Source organism: Cervus elaphus, chromosome 9 (assembly GCF_910594005.1).
Source record: "Cervus elaphus chromosome 9, mCerEla1.1, whole genome shotgun sequence".
In the NCBI taxonomy this organism is placed as follows: Eukaryota; Metazoa; Chordata; class Mammalia; order Artiodactyla; family Cervidae; genus Cervus; species Cervus elaphus.
In genome coordinates this window covers 36,531,130-36,545,720 of record NC_057823.1, presented here as the reverse complement: position 1 = coordinate 36,545,720, position 14,591 = coordinate 36,531,130, and positions in this window count along the sequence as shown.

Below are 14,591 nucleotides of genomic sequence, written 5' to 3'. Positions count from 1 at the left end.
CATGAAGTGTTGTCTGTCATCAAAACTGAGGCTCATACTAAAGGGACTGAACCCCAATATCAGGGAAAGAAAATCGCCAATATCAGGCGACCTGACTGTCACTCAGAGGCATGAACACCAGAATCTGTGTAGATTTTGGCTCATGTGAATGAATTCATTTCTGCTTCTGGAAAAAAAAAAATTGACTGCTTATTGCCAGACTTTTGTTATGTTAATATCCTTGGACCATAGCAATGGTCTGCTCCTGAATCAGAGAAAGTAAGATGGGTAAGCAACAGCTATAAAATAAAAAAGAGTTCAGTTATGGGAAACCCAAGACAGCCAGTTAATTTTTCCCAGCTCCCTGGCAAATCTCATTTTTCTTTTTGTTGCATTCCTCACTCACAATTCACTCAGTATGACTCAAATTGTAAACAGACATTGCTAGGAAGATTTCTATCAAACTGCAAAAACCGGGACTTCCCTGGAGTCCAGTGGTTAAGACTCTGCACTTCCACTGCAGGGGGCACAAGTTCAGTCTCTGGTTGGGGAACTAGGATCCTGCATGCTGTGCAGGGGGCCCCACCACCAAAAAAATTAATAAATAATAATGATAAAGTTTTACACATAGTGTGTGACAACTTACAAAAATCATTTTTTAAAAAAATACGAATAAAACTGCAAAACAGTACCAGCAATGTCTGGCAGTTCAGGTCCATAACTGTGGGAAAAAACTACTCTTGTCCCCAGACACCTCAGACCTCCTTTCCCTGGACCCTTGGAACACCTAAAACTGGACTTCATTCAACTGCTACTTAGCATGGGTTATCAATATGTTCTTGTTATTATCAATATATGTATGTTTTCCCCATAGGTCGAGGCCTTCCCTTAGCACAAGGCTGATGCCCTCATATTGGCAAAAAGACAGTTTTTTAAAATGTGTTTTCCTCTTGGGGTTTTCCAGTGATCAAGGTACCCAGTTCACTGGGCAAATCATACAAGCCTTAACAAAAACCTTGCAAACTTCTTGGAATTATCACTGTTCCTGTCACTCTCAATTATCAGTCAAGGACAACAGAACTAGTGGGAAAACTGAACTCAAAGAAGAACAAGAATTAATTATATGGGATTGAATGAACTAATGAATATGGTTACAGTTTTTATGACGTTTTGTCTAAAATATTCATACTCGTGTTCAGTCGTGGCCAAGTATTTGCGACTCTATGAACTAGAGCCTGCCAGGCTCCTCTGTCCACAGGATTTTTCAAACAAGAATGCTGGAGTGGGTTGCCATTTCCTACACCAGGGGATCTTCCTGACCCAGGGAATTAACCCACATCTCTTATGTCTCCTGCATTAGCAGGTAGAGTCGTCTCCACTGTGCCACTTGGCAAGCTGGTCTGAAATATGACTAATATTTAAACCTTTTGTTTTCCAGATTCAAGGAAATTTTATAAAAATTTGGTGAATTATACCTTTGTAAGCAGAATTGAAACACTTACCTTTTTCTCTCTACCTGATCCCTCCAGAATTCAGAAACTCTCAATGAGTATCCTTATTTTTTGGCAATATAGTTATTTACGTAAGTTCAATAAGAATCTGTTCACCTTAAAACAGAACACAATTGGAAACACTGATTACATTACCAAGGCTTTGACTAGAATGGTCTTTTCTTTTTTGGCTGCACCTTGAGGCTTGCAGGATCTCAGTTCCCCAACTTGGGATCAAACCTGATCCCCCAGAGCCTGGCAGTGAGAGCTTGGAGTCCTAACCATTGGACCACCAGGGAACTGCCAAGAATGGTCATATGTGAGACAGACCCTTGTAGATTCAGACATGACCAGGCAGCTTAAAGGAACTAAGATTGACTTTATGGAACCAATAAAGCTCCCTGTAAAAACAGCCCAATATTAATACCTTGCTTACAGTTATCCCAGCAGCCTTACCAGGTGAGTAAGGAAGGTCACATACTATCAGTACAGGAAATGCAGGATATTGAGGGGACCTCAAGAAAGGAGGAATTCACCCAAATCTATAGTAATTACAGGATAGTCTGATAAGCAAGTCTTTGATGTGGCTTCCTGGCCTCAAAAGACGTTAAAAGTTCAATCTGGAGATTCCTTGTAAAAGTTCAAGCAAAATAGGTTTAAAGGATCCTACATGGTTAGTCACTATTCTTGCTAGACTTATATAAACACTCAGTTCAAGTTTATTAACTCTAGACATAGTTTGTAATCAAATTCGTCTTAATTTGGCTACCTTAGTAGAAATTAGGGTGATTTTAGAGAGAAAATTGTGTCTCAATAATAATTCATACATATAGGTATCAGATTTTATTGCTATTAACTTTCCTTGAGGTTTTATCATTTACCTAAAAACTAGACTGAATTTTTAGAGTTTCCTCCAGTATTTGACTACAACTCTCTAAACTAACTTTTCCAATTTTCTCCCATCCTTTTGACTTGGAATCACTGAAACCTAAAACTATTCCTGGAGCCCCGCAAACCAAAGCTAAACAACTTGACATAAACTTCAGAGAAATTGCCACAACAGCTTATACTTAAATAATGTTTGTGCCTGTTGCTATATGAGTCACTCAGAAAGTTTACCAACACCCAATGACATCATCAGAGATGTTTCAAACTGCAAAAGACGCTGGGACATTGATAATCTAGAAGTCCTCTTGACTGACTGCCCTCTGGGCTCAAAAACTGGTTTATAATCTCCAATTTTTAACCTTTATTTTTCTTTTGTTTCCATAGAAATGCTACTTATTAAATACCTGACTCTCTGCACCATAGACCTAGCATTGGGAGCCCATCTGCCTGACTGTCTCCTGAAATGAGATACATGCATGCATGCATGCTAAGTCACCTCAGTCATGTCCGACTCTGTGCGACCCCATGGACGGCAGCCCACCAGGCTCCCCTGCCACGGCATTCTCCAGGCAAGAATACTGGAGTGGATTGCCATGTCCTTCTCCAGAAATGAGATACAATTATTGAAAAAGATCTGTCCTTTTCACTGAAACTGCTTCAGTGAAATGGAAGACTCTGAGAACCTGCTCTCTCTCTCTCCATGGTCATCAGTTCAGCTTTGAGTATGTGAAACTTCCAGTTAAGTTTCAGATGAGGGAATTGTTGGGGCCCAGATAAAACTGCCCAAATTGTGCCTCAATGGCGAATTATTTAGAATTAAAGTTACTTAAGAAACAGCCAACACAAGAGGACACTCTGACCCTCCTTCATGTCTCCCTGGAAGCAGGAAATCCATCACTCAGTTGAAAGGTATACTCCCTGCATCTGGAGGGGGAAGGACACCTTGTTGCCAAAAATAGTGAATTCCAGACTCTAAGCCTATATAAACAAACATCCTTACTTCTTTAATTCACTACCTCAAGCCGAAACTCCATTTAAATTTTTCACTAACTAGACACCCAAAACTTGAGTTTCATTGTCCTGTGAATTCCTCACAAATTTATTGTTCTTTCATTTAACAGATATAAAAAAACTGCCTGCTTTGACCACTTACCAGATCTCATTTCTATGGGACCTCTATGCACATGAATTTAAATGGTTTCTTTTTCCCTGTTAATCTGTCTTTTGTCAATTTTATTGTTAGTCCAGACACAAAAATTCAAGAAGGGTAAAGGGGGAAATACATACATATATACAATGGAATATTACTCAGCCATTAAAAAGAATGAGATTATGCCATTTGCAGCAACATGGATGGATACTGAGAGTGTCAAACTGAGTAAAATAAGTCAGACAAAGAAGGAGAAATATCCTATGACATCCCTTATATGGGGAATCTAAAAATAAATGATACAAACTTACAAAACAGAGACTCATAGACTTAGAAAATGAACTTATGGTTGCCAGGGGGAAGGGATAGTTAGGGAGTTTGGGAAGGTCATATGCACGTTGCTATGTTCAAAGTGGATAACCAACAGGGATCTACTGTATAGCAAGCACGTGGAACTCTACTCAGTGTTATGTGCCAGTCTGGATGGGAGGGGGATTTGGGGGAGAATAGATACATGTATGTGTATGACTGAGTCCCTTCACTGCTCACCTGAGACTACCACAATGTTATTAACCATCTAAACCCTAATACAAAATAAAAAGTTTAAAAAAAAAATGACAAGGGCCTAAAAGAGTAAAGACTCTGGAAGAAACTTTGACCTTCCCCTTAAATGCCTGAAAGAATGTAGGTGGTAGATGACCTTTTCTAGTTAGAGATCTATGGAATAAACTAGATTCGGTAGACAGAGCAGATCCCACTAACGTCTGTTTGTTAAAATTTCTCTGGGTCCCATTGCTCTGCATGGCCCAGCAAACATTTGTACATCAAATATTTGCTTTGTGGTGGTTGTTGTTGTTGTTTGATCGCTCAGTCCTGTCTGACTCTTTGTGACCCCATGAACTGCACCACCACACCATACCAGGCATCCCTGTCCTGGGATCTCATCTCCTGGACTTTGTTCAGACTCATGTCCATCGAATCAGTGATGCCATCCAACGATCTCCTCCTCTGTCTTCTTCTCCTGCCCTCAATCTGTCCCAGCATCAGGGTCTTTTCCAGTGAATCAGCTCTTTGCATCAGGTGGCCAAAGTATTGGAGCTTCAGCTTCAGCATCAGTCCTTCCAATGATATGCAGGGTTGATTTCCTTCAGGATTGACTTGCTGTTCAGGAAACTCTCAAGTCTTCTCTACCACCACAATTCAAAAGCATCAGTTCTTCAGTGCTCAGCCTTCATTATGGTCCAACTCTCACATACATGACTACTGGAAAAACCATAGCTTTGACTAGATGGACTTCTGCTTTTCTACCTAGAAGTTGATTGCCTTCCTCCCCTTTGAAATCCTAAACCACTATTTCAGCATCCTCCATTGTGTTTAGCTGAATGTTATGTAAGGTTAGGGTTTCAGCCATTTTGGGGAGTTACTCAGTTTTCCTGAGTCTGTCTCATGTGTACATGTTATTAAAGTTGTATTTGATCTTCTCCTGTCAGTGTGCTGATACAAATTCTTATATCAGCCAGAAGAACATAGAAGAAAAGAGGAAACCCTCTTCCTCTCAGGGCTTCCCAGGTGGCTCAGTGGTAAAGAATCTGAAAGTGAAAGAGGAAAATGAAAAAGCTGGCTTAAAACATTCAAAACACTTAGATCATGGCATCTGGTCCCATCATTTCATGACAAATAGATGGGGAAACAATGGAAACAGTGATAGACTTTATTTTCTCGGGCTCCCAAAACACTGCAGATGGTGACTTCAGCCATGAAATTAAAAGATGGTTGTACCTTGGAAGAAAAGCTACGACCAACCTAGACTGCATATTAAAAAGCAGAGACATTACTTTGCCGACAAAGGTCCATCTAGTCAAAGCTATGGTTTTTCCAGTAATCATGTAGGGATGTGAGAGTTGGACCATAACGAAGGCCGGTCACCAAAGAATTGATGCTTTTGAACTGTGGTGTTAGAGAAGACTCTTGAGAGTCCCTTGGACTGCAAGGAGATCAAACCAGTCAATCCTAAAGGATATTAACCCTGAATATTCATTGGAAGGACTGATGCTGAAGTTGAAACTCCAATACTTTGGCCACTGATGCAAAGAGACAATTCATTGAAAAAGACCCTAATGCTGGGAAAGACAGAAGGCAGGAGGAGAAGGGGGTGACAGAGGATGAGATAGTTGGATGACATCACTGACTCAATGGACATGAGTTTGAACAAGCTCCAGGAGATAATGAAGGACAAGGAAGCCTGGTGTGCTGCAGTCCATGGGGTCACAAAGAGTTAAACATGACTGAGCAACTGAACAACAACAGCAATGCAGGAGACACAAGTTCGATCCCTGGGTCAGGGAGATCCACTGCAGGAGGAAATGCCAACCCACTCCAGTATTCTTGCCTGGAAAATCCCATGGACAGAGGAGCCTGGAGGGCTTCAGTCCATGAGATCACAAAGAGTCGGACACAATTTAGCGAATGAACAACAACAGGAATAATTAGAATCCTCTTTGGAGCAATCCTCTTTGTGTGGATCACAACAAACTTTGGAAAATTCTTAAAAAGATGGGAATACCAGACCACCTGACATGCCTCCTGAGAAATCTGTATGAAGGTCACAAAGCAACAGTTAGAACTTGACATGGAACAACAGACTGGTTCCAAACCAGGAATGGAGTATGTCAAGGGTGTATATTGTCACCCTGCTTATTTAACTTACAAGCAGAGGACATCATGCGAAGTGCTGGGCTGGATGAAGCACAAGCTGGAATCAAGATTGCAGGGAGAAATATCAATAACCTCAGAAATACCAATAACCTCATAATATGCAGATGATACCACCTTTATGGCAGAAAGTGAAGAAAAACTAAAGTGCTTCTTGATCAAAGTGAAAGAGGAGAGTGAAACAGTTGCCTTAAAACTCAACATTCAAGAAAATGAATTTCATGCACCCAGTCCCATTACTTTATGGCAAATAGATGGGGAAACAGTGACAGACTTTATTTTTCTGGGCTCCAAAATCACTGCAGATGGTGACTTCAGCCATGACATTAAAAGACGCTTGCTACTTGAAAGAAAAGTTATGACCAACCTAGACAGCATATTAAAAAGTAGAGACATTACTTTACCAACAAAGGTCCATCTAGTCAAAGCTATGGTTTTTCCAGTAGTCATGTATGGATGTGAGAGTTGGACTATAAAGAAAGCTGAGTGCCAAAGAATTGATGCTTTTGAACTGTGGTGTTAAAGAATTGACTCTTGAGAGTCCCTTGGACAGCAAGGAGATCCAACCAGTCCATCATAAAGGAAATTAGTCCTGAATATTCTTTGGAAAGACTGATGCTACAGCTGAAACTCCACTACTTTGGCCACCTGATGTGAAGAAGTGATTCATTGGAAAAGACTCTGATACTGGGAAAGATTGAAGGTGGGAGAAGGGGACAACAGAGGATGAGATGGTTGGATGACATCACTTACTCAATGGACATGAGTTTGAACAAGCTCCAGGAGATAATGAAGGACAAGGAATCCTGGTGTGCTGCAGTCCATGGGGTCACAAAGAGTGGGACATGTCTGAGTGACTGGACTGAACTGAACAGGACTTGGAGCATTCATTGTTTGTTGTTTAGTCACAAATTCATGTCCAATTCTGCGACCCTATGGACTGTAGCCTGCTAGGTTCCTCTGTCCATGGGATTTCCCAGGCAAGAATACTGGAGTGGGTTGCCATTTCCTTCTCCAGGGTATCTTCCTGACCCTGGGATTGAACCTGCATCTCCTGCATTGGCAGGCAGATAATTACTTGATAAAGCCCACAGTTCTACCTCCAACCTAACAAAGCTAGGAGGTAGAACTGTCACTAATCTGTCAGTCTCCAGGTAGTCCAGATGAGCACCAAAGGTGAGAATCATTGCCTTTTACCTTAAATAGTGGTTGATTTTTCTCATAAGAAAAGAATAGAATGTAATCATAATTTATCTCCTCTTTTAAAATTGTCAGTTTTTGCCTTTGTTGGCAGATACAGATTTTTTTGTCTTTAGTGTATTACATTCCTCCTTAAGGGGACATATTCACCACAACAAAAATTTGTCAGGGAAGGGGAAATTTCTTCTACCCTCTTGTGGGTGGACTAATAATAAAGTTGACACAAGACAAGTTGTCAGGAGATAAAGAAGCAGCATTAATTATTGCACTTGGGGGGGTCTCATTGAAATGGGATCTAGGTAGTGACCAAAGCACACAGCTTTTATATCTGTTAGATGAAGAAACGACAGATTTGTGAAGAATTGACAGGACAAAGAAACTTGGGCTTTGGGTGTTTAATTAGTGAAGAATCTAAACAGCTTGGGCAAGGGGTAGTAAATTAAAGATGTAACAATGGCTTCTCTACCCCAAATACCCTGTATCTGGTCATAGTGTGTCCTTCTGCCTCCAGGTACAGGGAATGCACCTTCCTTATGAGAAATTTATTTTCTGTCTTCAGGGAGACATCCTGTACCTTAAACAATCTCTCTGAGGGCATGAACACCGCAAACTTGAGATTCCTTGAGGAAATACCACCCTTCTAATAGCTTTGAGCTGCAGGGCATCTTGATATAACAAGTTATCTGTTGGCAATTCCTCATTTGAGCCAGTAACTAAAAGGCATAGGCCCCAACCCTAGGTATCCTTTTAATTCTCTCTGTGCTTTGAATTGAAGTATAGAGGGAAATATGAACTTTGCTTAAAAGTTAGGCAAAGTTTAAGAATTACAGAAATTTGTTTGTAGTTGTATTTTGCTCTCCATCCTCAGATATCCCTGAGGGAAAATTCTATAAAAGTAATGATTAAGTGATTTTTCGTGTTCAGAGTTGAAGTTCCAAAACCAGCGTACAGAGTCACAATCCTTGAGCAGAGGAAGGGTACAGATTTTACTCATCTTCTTTACCCAAAGCAACAACCCTGTCTGTGAGCTCCTGTAGTAACCTGCTAGGACCTTGAGCTCAAGAAAGAACTGTGCCTTTCATCACCCTATCTTTGATGTAGTGAGGCCATCCATTAACGAGGAGCTTCAAAAGTGCTAGAATTCATCCTGAGGTGAAAACGAGACAGGAAGAGAGCAGGGCACAACCTTTAAAAGAATGACGTAGCCCTAGGGTACAACAATAAACTGGTTAGAACCAGCTAGGTCCAAGATGGTGGACAAGTCAACTTCTACTAGACCTTGAGCCTCAGAATACACTTATTGTAATACATCAACATGCTAAATGACATGCCCACAGGCCTGTGTGAACCACTATGCTATACACCTGAAACATATAATATTGTAAGTAAACTATATTCCCATTTTAAAAAATTGAAACACTTCAAGTCCTTAAAAGCACACATACACACGCACAAATTCCCTTCTGTGTCCATTATCTCTGCATGGCCCAGCAAACATATAGAGGACTATTGATGATCCCCCATATGATTGATAATATGATTATTATTGATAATTGATTGATAATAATGTCATCAATTCAAATAGGAAAGACTGGAGTGATGAACATGTTTGGGGAAAGATGGGTGCCAAAACAGGGTGCCAAGAATTCTATTTTGTCCATGCCATGTTTCAAGTACCAATGTTGAAATTAATATAGAAATATCAAGCATGCAGTTGGATATAAGAATCTGGACTATTAAGGAGAAGACAGGGATAGAAACATTAAATGCACTTGTTTTTCCTTCCAGTTTTATTGAGATATAATTGACATATAGCACTGTGTAAGTTTAAGGTATAATGATTTAACTTATATCATGAAATGATTATGACAATAGGTTTACTGAACATTCATCATCTCATATAGATATAAAATCAAACAAATAGAACAAAAGTATTGTCTTGTGATGAGAACTCTTAAGATATACTCTCTTAACACCTGTCACATAACATACAGCAATGTTAATTATATTTATCATGTTATTAAGTGTGATTTGATTAAAAAAAAATAAAACAGAGATCAACTATATGCTCGAAATACCAGGGGATTGTCTGATTTGAGACAGGGCAGCAAAAAAACAAGCCATCACTGTGCTGTATACTTTTACTACAGTCAGCTCCATAGATCTTTTCCAGTCCCTTTGATTGTATTCTATATTTTCCAGAGGCCTGGAACATGAAGGTGACCACTGATGCTTCTGTATCTGTTTTCAGTTTATTGTTCATGGGAATAGGACTGTGGTGAAAAGAATGGAGAAAACATAAACAGGGGGAAATCCGGTATTTCTTGAAACAAGTGTAAATCATTGAAATAAAATATATATGATTTAACAGAACTAGAATTCTAAAATAAATATCTTTCAAATTTCTTTATAATACCAACCTCCAAATTCCTGCAAAGAGGAACATGATACAGCCCTGCCACTGACATACACTTTTGTACAGTTTCACATAGAACAGCATTATACTGAGTTCCATGCTGAAACAGATTATACTATAGCAAAGCCCTGGTGTTATTTGTGAAATTATAATTTTCATTTTACAGTACTTTACAGTTTATGAAGTCTTTTTACCAACATTATTTCATTTTGTTTTTCCTTACAGTCTTACAGAGTAAATAAGATATTTATTTTTTGACAGATAAGGAAAAATGGCAGCCTCTGAAAATGAAATGGTTTGTCTAAATTAAAATGGCTATTTTAAGTGACAAGATTGTGGTCAAAAGCCAGATCTTCTAACTCTAGGGCTGTTTCTTTCTGTGATATCATAAAACTTCTTTACTTTTTTCCACACTGTTCAGCAGATATTGATTAATAGTTTCCCAAATTTCATAATAAACAAAACTGAAATAGTGAAATGAATGCTTTGATACCACAAAATTATATAAGAAAGAGCTAAGATTAGAATTTATATTAACTAATCCATTACACATTCATTGATGATTCAGCTAGAGATGTTTACCACTGTAAACCATTTCTACTATATAAATATCTTAAGTTAAAATCTATGAACAAGAAAATATCTGGCATAAATTCCCTTAAGAATGCTTATAATTCAATTTCTGACCATTTTTACTACATTTTTTACAAGTTTTCAAAGGGATAATTCATGTTTTTAAAACTTTGCAGAAGGAAGTTTAAAAGTCACAAAATTACTGAAGCAGATGTGACTATTGCAAAAAATAAAAAGAGGAAGTTTAAAGAAAAACTAAATGCACAAGTAATGTTTTAGAATGCTTGAGTGGATTCATTGTGGCAGTCACATATGGTAAATCTAATGCTTTACATACATTTTGAGACATGTTATACACAAAGCCCCTATTCAGTGAAAATACCATTATATGAGCATATGATGGATGACTTTTTGTTCTTTATTTTAGAAGAAATGTGAGTGCAGATTAGACTGGCCCAAAAAATCACGAGTTGAAATTTTCTCCTCTAAGTATTGTTTCTCATCTTTAGATTTTAATCTCTTTTTTTGTACCACATCATTGTCATGCATTCAAATAATAGGTTTTGCTTACAAACTCCAGAATTAGAATTCGATATGGTAATATCAGTTGACAATAATTAATTTTGGCCTGAGACATACAGTTTCAATGACTTGTTACTTGCCCTGGATGTACTCCTATACTAAAAATACATACATTGACTCCCAACTCTTACATAAAACAGGCCAATAGTTGAAGACCAAAAAAAAGTCATACTCTTCTATACATATATTTAGCCACACTGAAATTAGTCAAAGACAAATATAATCTGATGATGTGAGACATCAGTGGTGTACATAATCCAAAATAGTCCATAATCTTCAAAAAGGAATTTAGGACATGCATTTTAGTAAATATGAATATTTGACATCCTAGGAATTCAGAACTCCTAAAAAAGATTGTTATATTATGAATACTGAACATCTTAACTAGACAGGAGTTAGGTTTTATATTCTGATTCTTAACTACAATATTTTCAAACCAAAAATCATGATCAATTATCTGAAATACTGGAGAAGAAGCAGAGAAAAGCAAACCCTCTTGCACTGTTGGTGAGAATGTAAACTGATACAGCCACTGTGGAGAACAGTATGGAGATTTGTTAAAAAACTAGGAATAAAACTACCAGGCTAATGCTAAGTCACTTCAGTCGTGTCCGACTCTGTGCAACCCCATAGACGGCAGCCCACCAGGCTCCGCTGTCCCTGGGATTTTCCAGGCAAGAACACTGGAGTGGGTTGCCTCTTCCTTCTCCAGAATTACCATATGACCCAGCAATTCCACTCCTGGGCATATATCCTGAGAAAACCATAGTTGAAAAAGAAACATGTACCCCACTCTTCATTGCAGCACTATTTACAATAGCCACCACATGGAAGCAACCTGAGGAGGGCAACCCACTCCAATATTCTTGCCTGGAGAACCCCATGGACAGAGAAGCCTTGTGGGCTACAGTCCACAGGGTCACAGAAAGTTAGACACAACTGAAGTGACTTAGCATGCATACACAGAAACAACTTAGAGGTCCATCAACAGATGAATAAATAAAGAAGTTGTGGTGCATATATATATATAGTGGAATATTACTCAGCCATTAAAAGGAACAAATTTGAATCAGTTCTAGTGAGGTGGATAAAGCTAGAGCCTGTTGAAGCAAGTCAGAAAGAGAAAAACAAATATCATATATTAACACATATATAGGGAATCTAGAAAAATGGTACTGATGAACCTATTTTCGGGGTAGGAATACAGACTCAGACATATAGAACAGACTTATGGACACAGAGAGGGAAGGAGAGGGTGGGATGAACTGAGAGTAGCATTGAAATATAAACATACATACATTACAATTACCATGTATAAAATAGCTAGCTAATGGGAAGTTGCTGTATGGTGCAGGGAGCTCGGCATGGTGCTCTGTGACAACCTAGAGGGGTGGGATGGGGCTGGAGGTGGGAGGGAGGTTTAAGAGGGAGGGGACAAGGTATACCTACGGTTGATTCACACTGATGTATGGCAGAAACCAACACAACATTGTAAAGCAATTATCTTCCAATGAAAAATAAATTTTAAAAACAGAGTATATAAAAATTATCCGAGATAGTTTAAAATTGGCCCTGCTCTAGATAACTCATGAATCCTGGTCAACCCATTTCTAGCTCTTCTCCCAGTTTTCTGTCCACATATCCCCAAGTCCTCTTCCCAAAGACAGAAACTCTTGATTCCCTGCATGGCCCCATGCTTTGGAAACAGTGCTGTCTTCCCTTCAGTAATTCAAAAGTCCTTTTTTATTATGCTTTTGTGTATTTTCTAAATCCTATATATAAGCAGCTTAAAAATCATATCTTAGGAAACAATAAAAATATTTTTAAGGGATTTGAAGATTACTAGCTCAACATGCAAGTGATTCAGTGTTAAGTGATACCTGTTCTTTTTTTTTTTTTTTTTTTTTTTTTTTTGATACCTGTTCTTGCCATTTGCTGCATCCTAGTTCTGATTCCCATTAACGATCATCATTCTCGACCCTAGGCCTTGCTGGTCAAGGACTAGGTTTTGTTCCCTCCACTATCACAGAGGGCTTAGAGACTTTCACCGAACCTACATCTTGCTACACTCATTCCTGAAACCTACTAACTGCTGGCTATTTCCCTCATACTGCTTGCCATAATATCACTCTTAGGTTACCCTTTTTACCTCTGGTTAAGCCTCTCTGATGGTCACCACTTTTCTGGCTCACCACTATTGTATGTTGTCACATCTCCTAGAGACTAAGTTCCCTTAAATCTTGGCAAGATAACAAACTGATGGCCCATAGGGCACTATTAGTTGGTTTGGCATTATCAATATTTGAAATTTTAAAAGGTGAATGTCTTTAGGCCAAAGATATGTTCTCCAGTTTGCCAAAGGCTCCAGCACTCTCTAGTGTATTACAGAAAGTGAAACTCACTCAGTCATGCCTGACTCTTTGCGACCACAAGGACTATACAGTCCACGGAATTCTCCAGGGGATCTTCCCAACCCAGCGATTGAACCCAGGTCGCCAGCATTGCAGGCAAATTCTTTACTGTCTAAGCCACCAGGGAAGCTCCTATTGTATTACAACAGCCCCATTATTAATTTTCTTATCTGCCTGAAACTTGAAGCCATTGGAGGTAGACCTCTAGAGAGAGATCCCTTCCAATAGCCTAACAGAGCTCTCATCATCACCCCATCCAGGCTCTGTTTACCCATTGAAGCCATTGGAGGTAGACCTCTAGAGAGAGATCCCTTCCAATAGCCTAACAGAGCTCTCATCATCACCCCATCCAGGCTCTGTTTACCCAGTAGTACATCAACTGAATGTCTAATTCCAAGTCTTAAGATTTCTTAGTCTTTCTGGCTCCACTGATTCAACAAATCCCTTGTGTGAAATGACAACACCATCTCAGATGCCAAGAAAGTAGGAGATGGAAGGGGTGACATTTGAATGTTACTCTGGAATTACTGACTTGTTTACTATATCTCTCCAAATCACAGAGGCACTCTGGGAAAAAAAAATCTAAAAAGAAACTCAGCAGAAGAAGCAGCAAAGAACAGACCTGATATGCATGAAAATGAAAATTCTCACTACTGATGTGAGAATTCAGTATACTTTTTGATGAGCTAAAAATTACTATCACGAAGATGGATGTTAGTTGCTTGCCCACAGACTTATGCCCACATCAGCTAAGGATTCACTCCTGCATTCCATACACAGCATATTAGGAATTTGTAGGATTGGGGAAAACATTTCATCTCCGCCTGGGGAAGATTTAGAGTGGGAAAGAGTTAGGATAAGTGGAACAAAGGAGAAGTCAGAATGGCCTAAGAAACAAGCAAGCATGAGTGGAAGCAAGGAGGAAGGAAGAAAGGGAGAATGGGAGGCAGGGAGCAGGAAGGCAAATTAACAATTTATTGAGCATGTGCTAGGTACCAATTGTGTTCAATCCTTTTATACACATGGTTTCATTTAATATTCACACTCTCTTAAGTTCAGAGAATTAAGGACACATTCAGGGTTACAAGAGCACAAAACAACAAATTTAGACTGTAAAGCCAAGTCTAGCTCAAAAGCCCACACCCTCTTCAAGATGCCACAACTTTCTCCATGGTGACTTATTTTAACCA